This window comes from Passer domesticus, chromosome 2, assembly GCF_036417665.1.
Source record: "Passer domesticus isolate bPasDom1 chromosome 2, bPasDom1.hap1, whole genome shotgun sequence".
Classification (NCBI taxonomy): Eukaryota; Metazoa; Chordata; class Aves; order Passeriformes; family Passeridae; genus Passer; species Passer domesticus.
Genome location: NC_087475.1, coordinates 24,376,085 through 24,393,802, shown reverse-complemented (window position 1 = coordinate 24,393,802; position 17,718 = coordinate 24,376,085).

Sequence of the window (17,718 nt, the reverse complement as noted above, 5' to 3'; positions counted from 1 at the left end):
TAAGAATTTATTCGTGCATTTGGTAGTACGCGTTTTACTACAACATCTTTCAGGCTATTTATTAAAACACCAGTGTCTTTTACTGAGACATCATTAATGGAGCAATAAAAGTAGTGTATATGCTCAAGTGACTCATAGCTGCATACTGACGCAGTTTTCTGTGTTGTTTTCCAAAAGAAGATGGCTGGAACGCTGCTGGAGCTGCTGCAGTCCACCTGGTGAGTGGGGAGTTTCAGAGAAACAGCACCTTTCACTGCCAAGCCTAGTAGAAGCAGTATTTTAGTGAAAGTAAAAAGAGCTGGGCCCAAGCAGCTCCTCTGGGCTATTTCATCAACACAGCCTTCACCTGACTGAAGCAGGGCAGACATACTTAATGAGGATCTTCAAGAGGTGCTGGACCTGTGCCTGTCAGGAGGATTAAGTAAAAAAAAATAATTCAGCAAAATGCTGACCTGCGCTTTGGCAGGGGCTCATTACAAATTTGAAACAGCGGATGAAGGGCCCAGCAGCCCTTTCAAGCACTGGGAAAAACAACCACAAGCAGAAAACCCTTGCATTTTATTTGGCCCTGAGCTTCTTGGAGGAGGCCATATAACGGAATGAGCAGGAGGAGGAGTTCATTCCCTCTGAAAGGGCAGAAATCGCAACTCTTCATACAGGGGAAGAAGGGGCTTTTATTTTAACTTGATGAGAGCAGCCAAGAAATCTAGTAATTTATACAATAATTATGCTAGAAGGTTTATGCTAGAAGAACATTGTCAAATGCTTTTTAAAACAGATTATAAAACTCTTCAGCACTTCAGCACTTTCTCCTAAATGCATGAAAATAATTCTTCCATTACTAATTGCAGCCTTCACCATTTGGCAGCAATCTGTCCCCCCTCCCCATTTTAATTTATATTGAAAAATACCATTATACATACATTACACATTGAATCTGTTCTTTAGTAGCTTGTAAGTTCACCTCTCCCTGTCTGCTCCACAGAGAACCGAGATTCAGGACAGAGAAATTACATGGAGGGAGGAAAAAATTATAAAGGGAAAGAGAACTAAAATATTGTAATTGCATCTGTTTGAACACTCCTTTGGCCGTGATCATTATTACTGAATCTGACATGATGCAGGAAAGATTATTACTTAAAATATATGGTTTACACCTCTGAAGGACAGGTTGTTAGAATCATGTGTAACCAATAACTTTAGCTACAGGGGCTAATGAGAGGGAGAGGGCTGATGACAGGGCCACGTGATGATTAGGAAGCAACTGGAAACGGGGGAGTTTGTCCTCCATGATGAGGAGCACATCCTATGCCAGCCTCCATGTGTTTCTGTGTGTCTGTAATGGAGGGGGTTGAAAAGGAGAGAAGCAGCTCCCCATGTCTCTTCTGGTAAATCTGTCACCACTAAGTGAATTAAAAATGAACTTCTGGTGAAGAGGCGACACCAGAGAAGGGTGAGTTATCTCCCTGTTCCCAAAGCCCTTCATCCCCTTTTTGTCCTGACATGCTGCTTTAGTATATAAAAGTTTCCCCACGCAAGGATCAATTCCATGCTTCTGTTTGCTGTTGTAAATTCAGTTGTTATGTTCTTTCTATCCCTGTCATGGTTCCAGGGAATCTGAATTAATTGCTCTCTTTGCTCTGCATTAATGGCATCATTTGAGACATTAGATTTCAAGCCTGTACCTCGTCCAGAGTAGAAAAGCCTGATTCTCTTTGTATTTGAGTCAGTCTTGATTTTCTGGGTCTACACAGCAGTTCCTGGGTTCCTGAGCTGGTGGCAGATTTCTTGAGGCAAGATGTTCTTTAGCAGCTACCATCTGCACACACAGGGTGGGAGGAAGCTGGTTAAGGAGCAGCTTTCTAACAACAACAACAACAACAAAACCCTGAGCTCATTGTGGAGGACAATCAGAACACAAGACAACAGTGTTGTGTAAAAGGCACTTTAGGAGGCATATTGTCTGCATGACACATTAAGTGATCCTTCAAGTTTTCTTGAGGTTCCTGAAGCCTCAGCTGGAGCACTAAGTATTGTCTGGGGTACTGTAATTAATAAAGATGTAAACCAGAGTGATCAGAGAAGAACACTGGTGATGATGAGACTGTGGATAAAGAAAAGAACTTCAAAAGGATGACTGGACATGGATGGCTTAGGTTAGAAAGCAGGAAAACTAAGGGGAACATAGTAACCATTTCCTATGTATCAACTGAATACAAAAAGGAATAAAAAATCTTTTTATATTCCTCCAACAAGAAATAACAGGTCTGTATTGCAGAAAGTGAGATTGAGAAAAGAAAAAAAATATTTTTATTGCCAAATGTCATAGGTCTGTGGAATCATTTATCCAGTAAGTATATAAAGTCATTCCCAATAAAAGTATGCATAAACAAACATGTAAAACAGATGCTGATGAGAATCACATCATCTACAGATGATGGAGTAAATGACATATCAAATACCCTTTAGCTCATATTTCTTAAAATCTTGGTTTATTATTCATCTCAGTTGTAAGAAGAAAGCACAAGAAAGATATGCAGGACTTTTCAAAAAGACCATATATATGTATTTCACATTACTGTCTGCCCCTGCTGTGTTAGAAAGGAAGGTGTGCCCAGTTTTCTCAGACTGCTGCAACGTGGATAATTGTATACCTATCTGAATGCCTTTCTCTTGGAAAAGTAGACTTTTTCTCTGACCTGGGCCATTAGTCCCTCAAGGTCTTACATTTTTAAATGAGTTTGGTAGACTGAATGAAAAGTCACCTTGAGCTATGGCTCTCCCAGGATTTTCTTGGAACCAGCAAGTTTTCCCTGCTGTCTTCTCCTCATCTTGTGATGAATTGTAAGGTCTGCTAGAAAACTCACAGGAAAGGAAGACAATGCTTCTTTCCTGTATTTTTTCCTTGATTATTTATATATCATCTGGACAGGAAATCTCCTACTCACCAAGACAACATGTTCTGCACATAAATTAAGGAACATAACCACATCTGCCACTACAGATCTTTGAAATGCAAAGACTTTTTAATATTACTACACAATCCAGACCATGTTACATCTGACAGAAACTTCACGGAGAAAAGTTAATTTCTGCCTTATTTCCTCTCTCCTAATATGCCCTATTTAATTGAATAAAAACTTCTCTGAAAGAATGGAAGCTATGAGGAAATTTTTTTCTTCTCACAAATAATTCCTCAATCTAGCTTTTAAAAATGTGACCATACAAATTAATAAATATGACATTTACTCAAATTACTTTAATCTATAGAAAATAAGTGGATTAGAGGGTTACTGTCAGGTCAGTTCAGGCTTACTGTTTAACTTTTATGGAAAAACTAAATGTGACAGGTGTAACCAACCTATTGTAAGTTGAATCATTGTGATATCTCCATTTATTTATGATGGTAACATGTCTGCTTTAAGCCATAAATCCCTGTTATTCAATTGAATTATATAGTGTACAAAGCTTCATAGCAATAGCACTTGTAATTTACCTGCATTTCAACATTTAACTTTAACAGCAAACAGTGATCAAAGAAGTTGTAGAAAATTGTATTTCAAAACATTTTGTTAGGTTATACTCACCTATTGGATAAATACAGTTGATAGTTTTCTTGAAATATACATTGATTTCTGAACCCATTTTCTTAAAATCAGTCCATCCAAAGGACAGATGTCAGCCAGGTCCACAAAGGAGCTCCCATGTAGTCAGTGGGAAAGACAGGATGTCTGTCTCTGTATTGCCATTTGAAGTTTCCATTTGATAGGCATACAGGTCAGAAACATTCTACATTTATTTCAACTCTCTTCAGTAAAGTGATTGTACTTTTTCCATTTTGGGAAGACTAATATGTTTTCGTAATAAAACCCCTTGAATTATTAACCACTAGCTACTTTGAATCAGAAAAGCAACCAAAACTTTGTCAAAATTAGGTGATAAAAGGCTACTAGAAGTTCATGTTCATGCCTTTGTCTTTAACAGAAGATAATTATTAAACTTATGTATAGAGAAGTGAAATGACATGAAAGACCTTCAAAGTCCAAATTAAATTTTAAAAATATTCTGGGACTTTTCCAGATATTCAAATTACAGTATTTCAAGGAGTACTTATAGAAGAGACTCTAGAAAGAAAATATTGCCTCTTAAGAAACTAGTACTTGACACTCTGCAAGCACAAATGAAATTATGCAGATATTCTGATAGAAATCTCTCTACACTGTCTAGAAGCCATAGTTACTATGAGGATGCAAAATGAGTATGTGTTTGATCAAGCATGTATATATTTCACAATCAGAGCAGATGAGTCTTACACATATAAATTCTGATCCTGCAGTGTTTATTTATAGCATTTATCACAGCCTCTTTTGGTAGGACAACTCACACATGTAGTATTCAAGGATGATAATTGCTTGATGGATATTGCCTAAGCCTGACAAGACACTAGCTTCACATTTGATCATCAAAATTCAACTCCAGCCTTGCAAAGGGCTCCCCAAGGCTCACGCCATGTGCTTGAGAGCATTGTCCAAATGCACCTTGAAGTCTGTCAGGCCAGCGCTGTGACCACTTCCCTCGGGACCTCATTCCAGTTCCCTCAATAACGAACCTTTTCCTAGTATCCAACGTAAATCTCTCCTGACACAGTTTCATACCTTTCTGGTCAGCACAGAGAAGAGATCAGTTCTGCTCCTCTGCCCTTCACAAGGAAGTTGTAGACTGCAATGAGGTGTCCCCTTAGCCTTCTCTCTAGGCTGAACAAACAAAGTGACCTCATCTGCTGCAAGTACAGCCTTCCCTCTAGACCCCTCATGATCTTTGTGCCCTCCTCTGGATGGATAAAGAATCAATCTGAGTGGGGCAGCTCATTTGCTGAATGGAAGGGATGTCATCCTGAGGGAATTTGAAGAGTGGGCCTGTGCAAACTGGATGAAGTTCAACTAGGCTGGTGTAAGGTCCTACAGGGGGGGCAATCACCAGTACCAAAACAGGCTGGGGGATGAATGAATTGAAGTAGCCCTGCACAGAAGGACTTGGAGATATTGGTGAACTAAAAAAAATTGTAAAGGAATTAGCAGTGCACTTGCAGTGCAGAAATCCAGCTGTATCCTGGGCTATATCAAGACTAGTGTGCCCAGTGGGATGAGAGAAGTGATTCTGTTCCCTTCCTCCACTCCTATAAAATCCCATCTGAAGTACTGTGTCCAGCTCTGGAGACCTAAGCACAGGACATTTGTGGACTTGTTGGATCCAGAGAGTGACCATGAAGATGATCAGAAGCCTGGAGCACCTCTCCTATGGAAATGGGCTAAGAGAGCTCAGCTTGTTCAAGGGACAACAGTTTTAAACTGACAGGGTGGATTTCAGTTGGATGTAAAGGAAAACATTTTTTACAGGTAATGTGGTGGAGCACTGGAATAGGTTTTCTAGAGAAAATATGGACATCCCATTTCTGGAAGTTCTTATGGCCGGGGTGGATGAGGTCTGGAGCTACTAGGTCTAGTGAAAGGTTTTCCTGCCCATGACAGGCTTGCTAAGCTAGTCGATCTTTAATTATCTTCTTTAAAGGGTGTCCCAATCCAAACTGTTCTTCTGTTCTATGGTTCTATGATGTTATTATTCTACATACTTAAAGCCTTAATTTTAAAATATTCATTAGCCTAAACTCTCCATTTGACGCTTGTTTCATCTTACAAAGCACTTCTCAGAGACCGGGGAAGAACCTCAGAGGAAGAACCTCTCTCATTTATATTTAGGTAGCATGTACACTAAATCTTACTAGGAAGATTGGAACACAAATCAGAAAAGTAAATAATGTTCAAATGGAGCAAAAAGTCATGGTAAAAGACAGGGAAAAGGACAGCAGTAAAATGCATTCATTCTTGGCACAGGAATAGTTAGATACCCCATCTGCTTTTGCACTATCTGAGTAATTTGATTACAGGACTTTATGCTTATAGATTTGCTTCTTTGGATTGTTTCAAAATAAAAAAGAAATTTTAATTGTATACTTTTGGTATTCAGAGGAATGTTGTGCTGGTTTTGTTAGTCATAATTTTATCAATTTTATCAATTCAAGTAGTGTATTAAACTAACAGTGCAATTAAGTCATCACCACTCACTGAAAAGTAGGAAATCAGCTCAGCTATCCACTCTGACTTTTGTACAATGTGTTTTAAAACTTATACATGTAACTGAGGCAAATGAGCACAAAATAAAATATTTTCCTGGCTATGGTGATGCTCTTTATGTTTCATTCACAGGTAAAATAAATTCAATCACTTAGGAAAAGAATCCAAAGTTACTATCTCTTTTCTGTTGTTTACATAGCAAGAGTAGAGGAGGAAGGAACTCCTGAAATAATATTTTGTAGTGAGATTGTTAGCAGACCAGTGTTGGCTGGCAAGATCTCATTATTCAGATGCTGTCACTCTATTTTCTTGCTTGTTTGCTTTTGAAGCACATATAGAAAGTGAGCTCAGTTGCCCGGGGAAGATTTTTGTCAAGAGAAAGTACCAAGTGCTCCTCCTCCTTTTGTGAATTATAGTGGCTTTGTTCTTACTGAATCCAGTGGAACAGACCATCTGAAAAAACTCCAAACTTTTCACATTTCACCAGGTTAAAACCCATGACCTTTAGTATAATTTTCCTCGCTCCTTAGCTCTTGCATGAGATATATTTTATTCTATATGAGATCACATTCTTACAGCAGGAATGGAGTTACAATCCAATCTGTGAAGTTGGTCTAAAAAAAACCAACATGGCTTCTTTTGCTGCTAAAAATAGGAAAACTACTGAAAAAATCCCTAGCATTAAATTGTAAGCAGAATAGGTTTTCTAAATCTTTGGCTGCATCATTGTATCTCAGCCTTTTATTGGTAACAAGAATTGTGTCAAAAATAATATTCCCTTCATTAAGCCAATCTAATACTGCCCAGTGCCTTCAAGGAGTTAAAATATTGTCAAATAAAAGATTTTTGAGATTGAGCTGGTGGGAAATCAAAAACCATTTTTAAACCAATTTTGCACATTGAACTTATTTAAGTACTGAAAGCTAATTGAAGTCTTGCACAAACTCAGAGATGACAGGAGTAGCTCCTCCCAGTAAACTGTAGTGCAGCCACACTGCAGCCTCTGGCTGATGTGTAAATATTCTTCATTTTGGTTGGTGGTATGTTCCTAATGCTTGCATTTTATTTAGTAACACAGAAACAGTGAAGTTAAGTGATTCTTTCTTACACCTTTCTCAGTGGGTTGGGTTAAATTACCTTTTCTATGCATCACTATCTCTTCTCTTTAGCTGAGTGCAAAATTTGTAGGCTCCTCAGAGTGTGATTCCTTCCATACCGGAAAACATTGTAGGAAGTGCCTAAGCTATTTCAGGTACTAAAAATGCCTTTCTATTAAGGTGGTGCTGTGTCCCAGCAAATTGTTTAGATACATGGCAGCTGCATAGCTCTGCTCTGTCTGTTCCTGTAGCAATAACTCTCTTCTGCTGGTCTGATCAATAGATATGCTTTGGCCCTGCCTTAAACATCTGTGGGACACTGTGTAGAAAACCTTGAATTAGATTATTTAGCCCTCTCCCTCCTTGCCTAAAAACTTGCTTGGGCCTGTTTGATGGAATTAATAAAAATTAAATTAAAGATGGGTTGAATATTAGGAGCTCTTCTCATGAGCCTTTTTTCTTCTGATTTTAGTGTCAAATAATGTCACAACCCAGGACATCCCTCTGGGTGCCCTGGATGGCTTGAGCCCTTGGCAGGGCTCAGAGACCCTGGCAGGAAGCCAAAGACACTTGAGATTTCGATCTTAACCCATGGAGCAAATTACCAACATTGTATGAAGAATTACAAGTCACAGAAGTTTAAGTACCATAATAGTAGTTGTCACAGGGTGAAAAATAGAATTTTGGGATTTTTAGAATGTGTGTTTGGAGTCCCAAGATGGAGGAATTTGGGTGTTCCCTGTCCTTCTTCTTCTTCTCGTTCCTAACCTCCATGTTCTGGGTGATGCTGGCACATTTAGATTGGCCTAGACTAGAAGTAGACTGTCTAACATAGGTGATAGGTATTGGAAAATAATCGTAAATAAAGTACACTTAGTTCTTAGTATAAAGAGATAGCACTACTTCAGGGCACTGTAGTGTGCCCTTGACAGACCTGCTGAGCAGACCTCTGCGAGTCTAGAGGTAAACAATTTTTAGATAAGAGATGATAAACAACCAATTCTTTGAACCAGAGCCGAAGAATTCCGACTCTTTCTTCAACCATCGGACCGGGAAAAAGGACTCTCGTGTAGTCCTAACAGGAGGAAACCTGAGAAAATAGTTAGCAGAAAAATCTTTAGACTTTCAAAGAGGGTGAACAGATCTCTCTAGAATTTTTTTTTTTTTTTAATTCTTCATCTACATAATGAAAAAAATCCAACGTTAAATTGTTGAGAGAGAAAAAGAGGAAAACAGGAAAACAGATAAGAAAAGAGGGGAGACATCCATTTACCCAAGCATTAACAAATTGTTGTGTGGTCATAAAATCAGTGTTTTGTAGCTCTGTTAGACTAAATTTCATAACAGACCAAGCAGAAGGGGAAACTGAATCACAGCTATCCCCACTGAAGGTGGAATCTGTCACAGTGGGGCTGCTCGCTGGTCCAGGAACTGTGTCTTCTCTTTGCTGCTGAGCAGTCATTCCAGTCTGGGTGAATTTGGCTCATATAATGTTTCACAAATTTATTCTAATGCATCTCTGATTCTGAATAAAATTGTCTTCTATTTGCTTTTGTGGTCAACAGTACACACATTTTTCTATACAACTACTCCCGTGAAAACCATTAATACTGCTTCACCAGCCAGACAGGGTAAAAGCATCTGTCTGTGATGGAAGAAAGTTATTGAGATGTCAACAGGGATTCAACAAAAATGGAGAAAATGATGAAATTGTGGCTGAAATCCAACTTATAGAAAACTAATTACATGTGAGACCATTACATAAGGCATATGTTTCTGTTCATTTCCTTTGTGTACCAGGTCAGCTTGACTCGATTGTAATATTATGAGAAGGATTTTATCATCTGCAACACTGAGATGACTAACTCACTGTAGGGCTTAGATTGGAAAGTGATTTTGTAACAGTTCAGCGAAAGTAATCTGTGTTATTACTCACCAGAGAATGCTGTCATTTTAAGAAAAATGAGAAGTTCAGACGTCAAAGTTCCATGAGGGTGGAAGAACAATCCCTTGTGGTCTGGGCCTGATTGCCTTTAGCTTGGGCAGAGTTTATGGAGAAGTGTAAAGTAGTCTACCTACTGAGAGCAATACAACTACACATCTAAAATATTTGTAGACCACACCACTTTTGCCTTCTGTACAAACATGTATATCTGTGCCCTCTGTTTGGGAGGTACAGATGTACAGAGAAATTAACACAAGCTCCAAACAGTAGGAAACATCCCTTGATCTTGATTGAAAACACCAAGTCCAAGAAGCATGGATATAGGCAAGTGTGACTTCTAGAGCAAAACAAGGAACCCTCTTTTAGTTCCCTTTAACATTTCCTGTCCCTGAATTTATTTCAAGAAAGAACTTTTAGCTAGTAAAATTCTTTTGACAAGGTGTTTGATCTTTTAAGACAGGAGAAAGAAATTAAAAAAACCCCTGAATTAAGGAAAATTATTAATGAAATATATATTAAATTATTCAGAAATTTAATCTATTCAAAAAACAGTATAAACATTTAATTAAGCACAAATATGATGATTACAAGATTGAAATGTAATGACATGTCTATTAAGTTAGATAATTCATTCCACAGATCATAGTCAGTTTCAAGTCTAAATAATATGTTCTGAAGAGCCTAATATAAGCTTGATTTTATGCACTCAAAATAGCAAGAGGATATACTTAGGGAGGAAATGCATATAAACTTATAGGTACATATTAGTGGGTTTGTGTCTGCTTACTTTATTGTTATTAGCAAGTCAGGTGCACAGGCAGAATATTTATCTTGCTGTGGCATCTTGGTTTCAAGATATAAAATCTTAAAAACCAAAGCATATGGTAATTCTGTTATATATATATATATATATATATATATATGAGAATATTTGTTAGAGGATAAAGTTTTGACAGCTTATATGGAATATGTTTTTAATACTTAATGATTTTTCAAAAGTAATTTCCAGTCTTCTCTTGCGCATTCCTTGACTAATTTGTTCAATAACAGATGTCTTTACTTTTAGAAGGCCTCCTCACATTATAGCTGCGATTTAACCTACAGAAGTACCTTCCCAAATCTTAACCAAAAAAAAAGCACTCATCACTAATTAATTCACATATTAAATGCTCCAGATGCCAACACCACCTCTTTCATCGCAATAGTATCTGGCATTAAATTCTGTACACAAAAGAGACCTTCCCTCAATGTCTTTAAAAAAACTGCTTTTTAATTATAGGGAAAATAAACCAGTTTCCTAACGGAAGCAAATTTTCTAGCAGGTATGCATTCCCAATATGGCTATTATGATTATCACCTTCACAGTTTTCCTTCAGTACTGTTCCTGTAATGAGAGAACTTGACCTGGAACAATACTGGATGTTAAGCCTCTCATCTGGTCACTCAATGCCTGGCTACTTCAGAGCAGCAGAAAATCAATACTTTGGTCCCAGATCAGCACTAATTACCTCCCTTAGAGATAAATGAAGGAGAAATTCAATAGGCTTCTGAAATGCTTGCAATGGTTTAGACGGTATGAAAGACAGAATAGTTTTTGTACAGTCTCTGCAACTCACTGAAATAATTCAAAAATATGTCTTTTCTCTGAAATGAGATATAAATTAGATAGAAACTTTATGGCAAAATGTCTGTGGTAAAGTAATTTGCTGTTCTACAAAAAAACACAGAAATGAGGTATCTGCTCCTAATAGTAAATTTACTAGTGTGATTTTTTTTAATGTACTATTATTCTATTTATTATTCTAGTCAAGCACAATTAAAAGCTTAGCAGGAATTAGCAAATAAAATATGTATATCATATGAAGGATCTGAAACAAATATTTAAGAATAGCTACTGCTGGGGAGTTTTGGTTCTGTTATGCTATTTTTGCCATTCATGACAGTTTGTTTTTTGTCTTGTTGATACTTGAGTATTCTGTGTTTAACCACATGGTTTGGAATATCGTGCTTACTTGAAACAAATGGGGCAATTTAACTTGGTCTATACTGCTTCCAAACTGGAAGTATGTAAGACAGTGGTTCCTAAAGTTTCCAAGTGATTAAGAGTAGATTCAACAGGAATTTTCATGACAGATGGAGCTCTCATAAACCTAAGGGTGCTGGTGGACAACAAGCCTTCCATGAGCCAGCAGTGCCTGTTGTGGCCAAGGAGACCAATGGTATCGTGGTGGGCATCAGGAAGAACATTGTCAGCAGGCAAAGGAGATCCTGCCCTGTAGTATTCACATGCCCTCTGAACAGAGAGAAGCTGTGAGACAAACAGAGAAGAAGGAAAAACATAATTCTTATCTCGCTGTGCTAGAGTAGAATGCAGTGTGGAGATTGTTTACCCAAAGTGAGGATGTTTTGTTCCTTTGGCCTATCAGGGCCAAAAGTGTGTGTGTGAGTCCAGACTGTCACAAGACAGTCATGGGAGAATCGAGATGAGTGCAGTGCTGTGCAGTTGTGAGCAAGAGTTGGTGCAAGGCAGATTCAGTTTAGATGTATATAATATAGTATAGATATAATGTATATAATATAGTAAATAAAGTCATTATTTAGCCTTCTGATGATGGAGTCAGATGCATCATTCTCTCTCCCCTTTGTCAGGGGTAGCCCATGCAGCAATACTGCCCCTCTACTCAGCCCTGGTGAGTACATCTGGAGTGCTGTGTCCAGCTCTGGCCTCCTCAGAACTAGAGAGATGTGGAGCACCTGGAGCAGGTCCAGTGGAGAACAGCAAAGATAATTAGGAGAGAGGAGTATCTCTCTTATGAGGAAAGACTGAGGGAACTGGACCTGTTCAGCCTCAAGAAGAGACAGCTGAGAGGGGACTTGATCCATAAAGAGTAATCAGTATATAAGTACCTGAAGGAAGGCTGTCAAGACAATGGAGCCGTGTTCTTCTCAGCAATGCCAAGCAAGACAATCTGCAATGGGCAGAAACTGAGGCAGAGGAAGTTTCACCATGAGGAAGAACTTCTTTGCTGTACTGGTGACCACGCACTGGAACAGGTTGCCCAGAGAGATTGTGGAGTCTCCCACACCAGATACATTCAAGAATTGTCTGGATACATTCCTGTGCCATGTGCTCTGGGATGACCCTGCTCGAGCAGGGAGGTTGCACCCACTTTAGTCCCTCCCAGCCTGACCCATTCTGTGATTCTGTGATTCTGTAAACAGACCACAGCAGGTAAGGAACTGGCATGTACACTCTCAGTGCCGCAATACAGAATTTGTGAGATATGTACAGGTGCCTAAGCATTACCATCACAGTCTTTTAAAATTATATCTTATTATCTGTAGTTGTTTAAGTGAACTTCCATGTAGCACACTGTGAAATTAACTTACTTACATTTACTATTTAATTCAATCTGGATAAAAGTTTAGTTAGATAAAGGGAATAAATGCAAATAAAACAAATAATTGTTGCAAAACATTCCATTCAGTTGAGAAAAGATTATCCCACAATTTAGATGGAAATTATTAATTTTTTCCAACACTGAGAAGAGCCTAGTGTTTCATTAACCACTGATTTGTGGTGATCTAATTTGGGAATTTTATTTTCTAACCCAGATGTTTCCTTTATTACACATCTCTAGCTTGTTACAGACATGAAAGAGCAGATGGGAAGGTGATTTTCTATCTCCAACACATGTTCAGAATTTATTCTCTCTTGTTTGTCCATTGGTTGCAATTTTCAGGTCATCAGATCTATTGTACATTTTACTAGGTTTCCCCTTCTGTTCTTGTCTCCCTCACCTTCCCACCAAAAGCAAAACCTGCTGAACAAAACCGTTTGCTCAGACCTCAACAAATGTATATGCATATTGAAGTTAACAACAAACTCACATACACAAATATTTAGTAGGAGTTTTTTTCCCTGTAAAATAATAAAAGAAGAAAATTGGGAAAAAAAACCAAACCAAAACAAAACAAAACAAAAAAACACCCTAACTTAAAATCTTAAAAATCTGCATATTAAAATGGTCTAGTAAATGAAGATTGCTGATTTCCATGCTATTACTTGCTGAGGTCTGGGCTCAGCTCATCCCCGTGTAGGTGCCTATTTGAATGGCAGATGTCAGGAACCAAATCACCCCTTGCTGTCTCCCTTGTAAGGAGAGGATTAATGCAGGTAATATGACCCAGGTAGACCCAAGAAGAAGAAAGAATAGGAAGAAACTCTTGTATTAACTGAAAAGGGAGAATGGTGTTTTAGGGTCTAGCCAGTTGAGTGAATCTCATCAGAAAACCCTTTTCAGAAAAATTTGGAAAGCTAAGGCTGCTAACAGCACCTTTCAGCTCTCCTTTCTAGTCCCATTACACTGTAGAAATTTGGCTTGGGTACATAATGGAAGATCACATGGCGTCTTACATATGATCATTTGTACTGGTTAGTATTTAAAATGCAAAGCCATATCCTAAGAAGAATGAGAGAAACTAAGATTTCTGGCTCTTATTTTAAAGGAAGAAAATCTGGCCTTTTGAATGAAGAAAGTGTCCTTGCATGGCAGATCAGAGTGAAATAAAAACAAAAGTCAAGCAAGCAATAGCAACTTTAAAAAACATTAGAGAATTAATTATTATTTTTTTCCAAGATAGATGTTTCAAAATACCTATAAGATTTCATTTCCATATTAGAACAAAATTTTTTAAAATTCCTCTCATACCTGGTTTTCAGTGGATTAACATGTCTGGCAGAAAGAGACTGGGAGACAAAACCTTCTTTTCTCCCCACAAAAATGAAGTTGAGAAAAGGAAACTTGAATTTTCCTTTCAAAATTTTTGACACAGTTAGAACATTTCCCCTTTCATTTGTGCACATATAAACTTTCAGCCATTTGCTGTAATGAAAAAAGCTGATGGAATGCTATGTGTTCCTGTTTTGGTCTGGTTTGTTTTGGTTTGGTTTTTAAGCCAGATACACCACAGTGTAATAGGCTTAGTCTGGAAGCAGTTTGTAGACTGGACAGGCCCAGGATGTTGTGCATTAAGCTAAATCCACGTTGACATTCCATTGTGCTACTGGCCATGTTACCTATTAAGTCTCTTTATACACTTCTAGAGACCCCAGAGTGAGGTTCTAGGTTGGTCTGTGCAACAAACATTGCAGAGCAAGGTTTTAAGAGGGGGGAGAGAAGGGTAAAGTTACAGAGCATTTCTCACTGGTTTTACCTTCTAGTCGAATGTACCAGAGTTGTGATAGTAATTCTACAATGGTCTTCCTTGACCAAATTCAAACACTTTTTATGACAACATTTACCTTAAGTGTAGTTTTGTCCAATAAATTAAATTGTTTTATTCATGTAATATATAATCTGTAGTCATTTTATCTCTGTTTTTAAGACTGTTATTAAAGAAGTGGATTTAATAGACCAGCAAAGAGGTCTATGATTCTATTCCTGCCTATTAAAGCATCTATACTATCGTGAGATTATGGGAATGCCTACACTGTTTTATGGGCTTCTTATGCAGGTTAAGGATCCCTACTATACCCTCAGACATTTTTATTTGTAAAAGTGGTTTTTTTCAGATACACAGGCACTTTCAGTTAAAAACTATCTGTACTAAAGGTAAAGTTCGTCCCAGTAGTATAGATTTTTCAGCCTGAGAACACTGAGTCTGTTCAGACCTGGATACTATATTTTGCCACAGAACTAGAGGACTGGCTTACATTAAGAAATAATATGACAATGAAAAAAATGGCTAATTCTGAGGTGAATATTGTTCTTACTTAGCCATCTCTGTGAACTTCAGCAAGGCAGATATCTGATGTCACTAAAAATGCTCCCTATGCTGCTTTTAGGCCATACATAACTGCCTTCCAGCAGAGAAGGAGGAAAACTGAATATCAGCTGGGACATCTTAAGTTCTACTTTTCTAGGGGTTGTTGTCCTGGCATGTCAGTGCAGTTCATAGGTGAATGCCAAGGACCAGGTACTTAGGGGCATTTTGGGCCCTAATATATAATTATTTAAAAGGCATTGCAGGTGACTAAGTCACTTCCAAACAATGAACAATTTTTTTTTTCACTTTAGAGCTATCTTAGCTTATATCAGTGAGACTTTTCTGTTATGTTTACAGACAGCTCAGATCATCTTACTGTAAGTGTGGGGAAAGAGGTCCTTTTTCATATTTAATGTTGGATCATTTCTCTTCTTCTCTATCTCTTACATAAGAGCTGCTTATCCTGGTACAAAGAAGTCAGTTACAGCTGTAACTTCACATATTTTAAATCTATTAGCTATTATTTTTGGCATATGTACTAATGACCAATATGTATTGTATAGTTCTATAGGTTACATTAATGGAATTTTTCTTTTGCTTCCACTAGAGCAGCAACTTGGTGGCATTTTTAGTATGCTGTGTTTATAAAATAAATATTTAAAAACTGTCCTCAGGAGGACAAATTTACCCAGCACAGATGAAAATCCAGATTCACATGCTTTTATTTTTGGTATACAGTGAATTTTATAGGTCTCCTCTATGATCCATTTGCCTCATGTCACAGCCAAGTTTACTGCTGTTTCTGTCACCATGAACACAGTTAGAGCAGATCCATTCAGGGGTCAATGGATCACTGGTGTTAAGACCCTCGAAATTTGTGAAGAAGCTGTGAACATAACACTACCTCTTTAAAAAATTCAGATAAAGAGCCGTGTAAAAGATAAAGAGCCAGATAAAGAGCCTATGCATATTTGTACTTTACATTTGTGGCTTTGTTTACTCTGATTAAGTCCTCCATCTTGGTATAAACATGCATAATTTCTTTTTAAATTATTCTGAAAAATGATTAAAATTTCTGGCTTAGCATGCAGCATGCTGCCATACAGTGACATGTGCTATTTGTTACTTAATTGACAAACCTACTTTTCAATTTTTTTCAGTGATCTGGTTGGCATTTATGAATTTATAGCATAGAAAACTTGCTTTGATGACATTTTCATGTAAAAAAAGTAATGATCATATCTTTAGTCAAAAAGTTAGCACACAAGATCAAAACTATACTGCATAATGGTCCTCATCAGGAGTCTGCAGTGAAGCTTTTCCTAGCAATGGTTTTACTATTTTTTAGAACAAGTCTGTGTGAGTATGTATACACAAGGAATGGAGTTGGCTCAAGACACATAAACAGTTTAGAAACAAACAGTTGCCTTAAAATTTTTGTACTGTTACTGCTAATATCACTCACAGTATTTCTACTTGTTTCAAAAAACATTGTTTATGCTTCTTGGACTCTTGTATACTCATTTATCTTTCACATCTGATCTCTCACATTGCTTACATAAGACAAATAAATTTTAAATTTACCTTTTACTAAAAGAATAATTACTCACTCCTAAAGAATGTGGTTTAGACCAAAAGGAGAGGGGAGATGATTAATAAAAATAATTTATTGTTTCCCCCAAAGATAACATTTAGATCAATGTTAAATAAAATTATTTAGTCTGCATTTCTACGGCCTATGATTCCCTTTCACGTTGACTTGTCTGTCTTTTTCTTTCTTGTGAAGTGGTTCCTGGATGAGTTTTAGTATAGAAACATAAACATGGGCGCAATGTGGTATTTCTGGCAGCACTTCCAAATGAATTGGAGCAAGGAATCCATAGATACCATCACTGGTCCTGAAGCTTTCAGGGTAGTTTTACAGATGAAAGTGCTTGGATAAAGTAATTCAGGACAGGTCCATTTCTCTCTGGTGTCAATTTTTAAGTATTGTGGAATAGTGCTCTACTCAGACTGAAAGTGTTTACCTTCCCCTTAAAAAATAAGAACCCTCTTATTGTTTAAAATAGTTAACAAAATCTGTCAAATGTTCTCTAATGATACTGGGGATGTGAAGAAAGTTGCTTCAACAACTTTAAAGAAGCTCAAGAATATTTTAGATGTCTTACACAAACATCTTGTGCACACCACCTCTCTTTAAGCTTGGTCTTGTGTGATTTGGCTTTAAGACTTTGGCAGGTATACACTCATTAAATAGAAACATCCTTCAAATATAGGTACCCTTACTCCACACTGTCATCTCAGACACAGAAATTTTGTGGTTTCCTCATTTTAAATTTCAGAAGGGAAAATTACAAAGCATGCAAATTTCACAAGTAAATTCCAGGTCATGGCGACTATCAAATTTAAGCCTAACATCTATGTGATCACTGATTTCCAGTATTTTCTTTGTTTTTGACAGCAGAATATAAGTTTTGGGAGGAAAAGCCATGACATCTGGTTTGAAATAAAACTTTATAACCCACCTATTCCCCTGACAAAGCAGTTGGCAATAACCAGAGATGATCATCTGTGAGTGAACACTGTCATGTTCATTACTCTGGACATCGTATCTGTGTTCTGTGACTGCATGGAACTGATACTTGTCAAATAGTTTTGCTTTCCTTTTTTAAATTTTTTTTTGTTGTTGTTCTTTGATGGCACATAAAAACCCCCAGATGGAGACTGTTTTGGCAGATGCTCTGTGCAATATATGATTATGCTTTCAGTGTACCCC